The sequence below is a fragment of the Helianthus annuus genome, chromosome 13 (assembly GCF_002127325.2).
Source record: "Helianthus annuus cultivar XRQ/B chromosome 13, HanXRQr2.0-SUNRISE, whole genome shotgun sequence".
NCBI classification, from domain to species: domain Eukaryota; kingdom Viridiplantae; phylum Streptophyta; class Magnoliopsida; order Asterales; family Asteraceae; genus Helianthus; species Helianthus annuus.
Genome location: NC_035445.2, coordinates 111,580,117 through 111,584,228, shown reverse-complemented (window position 1 = coordinate 111,584,228; position 4,112 = coordinate 111,580,117). Strand labels below are relative to the sequence as shown.

At 35.9% G+C, this 4,112-nt stretch overlaps 1 long non-coding RNA gene across 1 annotated transcript; it reads right to left on the bottom strand.

Moving 5' to 3' along the window:
- Positions 1 to 675: 675 nt before the first annotated feature.
- LOC110903108 lies at positions 676 to 2,068 on the bottom strand. Its single transcript, XR_002571672.2, has 3 exons — positions 1,985 to 2,068; positions 1,334 to 1,421; positions 676 to 862 (listed from the first exon to the last, which is right to left on the bottom strand). It is a non-coding gene; the product is annotated as an uncharacterized LOC110903108 (long non-coding RNA).
- Positions 2,069 to 4,112: the final 2,044 nt, after the last annotated feature.

The window sequence follows — 4,112 nt, the reverse complement described above, 5'->3', positions numbered from 1 at the left end:
TCATGGCTTGTTTATTCATTTCAGCAATAACAAGCTGAAAGTCAAACAGTTTGACTACCGTTTGACTTTCGGTTTTGACCATAAATTGGTCAAGTCAAAGTTCAATTGAACTTTGCAACATGATCGTAATCACGATGGTTATAATCCCTAGCGATTGTACCTACTTATTACCACGTTTACTCGTCGAAGTGACGAGTCAAAGTTTCGGTCAAAATGCACGTTTATGTGCATTTTACGACGGAACTATTTTCGGGTATCAAAACACTTTGTTTTGATACCAAATCAGTTTTCTAACTTAGTTATGTCACACCCTGACTTTTGCGGAAGCGTGGTTATTGGTGTGACTTCTTAATACCATAGCATTCAATCATAACATTGCTATATGATAAAACCAAAAGATATTCATCCATAAAAGTTAAGTTTGAAAGTACCACAACATACTTGTTTGATAAGTTGACACCAAACTTAAGTTACAAACCACAACATGTTCAAATGAGTTCACAAAGACTCGACAACATAACTTAAACCAACCCGAGCTTAGGACCATGTATCTCGTCCAGGAGTAAGATACATCTCCTAAACTCTAAAAACTTGGATGACATCTTTTATTTAAACGCAGCTTGAGACTGTAACGCCCCAAAACGCTTTAACCTAAGATTCGCAGCGGACACTACATAACTAGAAATTTCCTTCATGATATTCTTTCTTTCATTTAAATACATTAATCTCTTTTATAATTTAATGCAAAAACTAACATACATGACTCAATTAAGTGACTACGTATACACCCACATACAATCAGTGTCTTGACACGATCTTCAACCGCGTACGCTTCTAGATGAAACATCCAAACATGTATAGCCTGCAGTCACCACATTCAAACACATTATTAGCAACCGGTGACATAATACAAAAATCTTAGCACAAGCATAATAGGGCGTCAACATTTCATGCTTTTTCTTATACTAGCCCCTTCATCCATCCACTCGATTATTCGCATCAGATTGTGGAGTCAACCTTCACATCCTTTGTTACCATGCCTATACTTCACATTAATTCTCAAGAGAAAAACGATTAGTACATTAGCTTCCATTTACATGATCATGTCCTCAAATATACATAACTCATCTTATTCATTCAAGCATAATTTCATTATGTAAGTTCCCTTTCTTACCCAAACCAAATCGAATCTTTTTCTTAACCATTTCCAACCCATTCCATTAAAACTTAACTTACTACTTGCATCAATCCATATCTTCTTACATTGCATTCAACAATAATCACATATCATAAATACATTAACAACTAAAGAGTAAGTTCGGAGTGCACTTACCTTGCGCGTCCGTATTCTCGTTCGCTTACTTGATTGAGTTTCCATAGCCCGTTAGCCTCCAAAGCTCCCATCCATCTTGACATGATTCCTATATACTCATGTCATCACATTCACATTCTTATTAGCATATATGCTCATACATATGAAAAACCATATCAAATTCACATCTAACATACGACCCACTTGAAGCATACTCCACATCATTAATTCATTTAAACAAGCATAAGGTATACTCGACATCATCCCTAGATAATCTTCACATGAACTATATCTATTTACCCATTACTTGCATACAATTTCACTTGTTGTTGTCTTTTAGACATTTCATCAAACACTTGGTGTGCGTACTACTTCCTAAGCATAATGTACAAGTGCTTTAAGCATGTTCTTCCTTATTTCATCTTATGAACTATCATACAACACCCTATACATCACAAGATCACACTATAACATCTTCAAATTCATCATGATCATCATCTTCACACTCATGCAATGGGTTTTATTCTAAATCACCCAATTACTTAAAATTATTCATAACACAAGTTCTATTTAGTGTTTCTATCACCTCTACATGCTTAATTTCATACAAATTCATGGATTGATCATAACCCACTTCAAACAAGATCATCAAATCTGAATTTTAAGACATACCTTATGATCCCCTTGTGAAGGTGATCGTTAATTCATGTTCGGTTGTGAATTTGGACTTCATTCCACCCTTCAATTTGAAGATTTTATCAAGAACAAGGGTTTGAACCCTTGTTCTTCTTCCTGATCGTTCCACGCACACCTAGTGTGTGTGTGTGTGTGTTTTCCTTTAATTTAATAAATCATGTTTCCCTTTTTAACGGTTTTGGTCCCTCAAATTTCGTTTCAATTAATAATGAGACTTACACTCATTATCTTATTACTCATATACATGTCACCACTCGGTTAAATATTCCTAGTCAACTTTAATTTATGGTTTCGCTTTTATCCTAAACGGTATTTTACCCGATTCCTTTATATTAACCGAGTTTAAATTATCAAACCCATTTTGGGGTGTTACAGAGACACATGCACACACCTGCCAGATCCACTTAGTTCCCTAAAATACATGTAGTTTAAAAATATCAACAAAAGTTGAGCGAGTTCATGTGTTCGTGAGTATGTATAAAACCTTTGTATTCATTGTATGTATGAAAGTCCCGGTATGATAGAAAACAAGGAAAAGATCACCAATGGTTTGCAAGGCCACTGATATGTGTGACGATGTAGGAAGACTCAAACCTAGCAAATTTGTACCGGGCTTCCGGCTGAAAGACATAGTCACCACTATGGGCCACCCTGGCCTCATGGGTGTGGGCTCGCTATACCAAATAGATCTATCACTCATGCCCCACGGTCCTACAAGAGGATTGATGGCCTCAAGTATACGCCTACCCATTCACATGATCTATGGTTCTTTCCTAGGCTAACCATACCAATTGTATTGTAAGTAATCCTTTGTAACATGTATTTCACCCCCGAAGTAAAGAAACAAAATTGTTTAAAGAAAAGGGGGACATGAACTCACGGTATTGCGTCTTCAGTACTGGCACTCAAACTCCTCAGCAAACACGACTACCTACAGTGTACTAACGTCTATTAGACGAACGGCTCGTGCCTTTGCATAGTATTTATGTTTCTGTGTTACATTTCTTATGTTCCCAATATTGAGTATGGTTCGCAGGGAAAGCGTGTTTTTCCTAGAAAGTCTAGGAAGCGATCTGGTCCATCCGATTGGTGTGTTTAAGGGTTGAGATTAAATCAATGGCAATCTTGTAATATTTAAGTTTAATTAATTGATTGCTTTAAATGAGTAGGGGCAATTTTGTCAATGGCCGTGTTTTAAATCAATTAGATAACCGCCCAGTTCCTAAATTCAAGCGATTTTCCCTCTCTCTCTCTCCAAACCCATCTTGGAAACCCCAATCCCTACCAAAAATAACTAAAATCATGGAAGAAGATAACTTTAGAAACGATGGAGAGCACCGGATCAAATTAAAACACTTCTTCAATCTCCACCATCTCCGAGTTCATCATCACCATTCAAATATTGTTCTTATCATCTCCGTTTTCTTGACGATGTGTTTTAACAGCAAGCAAATTAATACAGTTGTGTTTTAGCAGCAAGCAGATTCATACAGTTGTGGTTTAGCATCCAGATTCATACAGATGTGTTTTAACAGCAAGCAGATTCATACAGTTGTGTTTTAGCATTCAGATTCATACAGATGTGTTTTAACAGCAAACAGATTTATACAGTTGTGTTTTAACAGTAAGCAGATTCATACAGATGTGTTTTAACAGCAAGCAGATTCATACTGTTGTGTTTTAGCATTCAGATTCATACATATGTGTTTTAACAGCAAACAGATTCATACATTTGTGTTTTAACAGCAAGCAGATTCATACGGATGTGTTTTAACAGCAAGCAGATTCATACTGTTGTGTTTTAGCAAGCAGATTCATACACTTGTGTTTTAGCATTCAGATTCATACAGTTGTGTTTTAACAGCAATCAGATTCATGCAGTTGTGTTTTAGCATTCAGATTCATACAATTGTGTTTTAACAGCAATCAGATTCATACCCTGTGTTTTACCATCTTTATATTGTGGGATCTATAAAAAAAATGATTTTAGCCCTGTAAACTGTTAAAACACAGCACCAAGAAAATGCTGATAAATTCCAGTAATCTTCTGAACAATGGAATATGCGATGTAATGTGACATGGAATTTTAGTTAATGAACACATT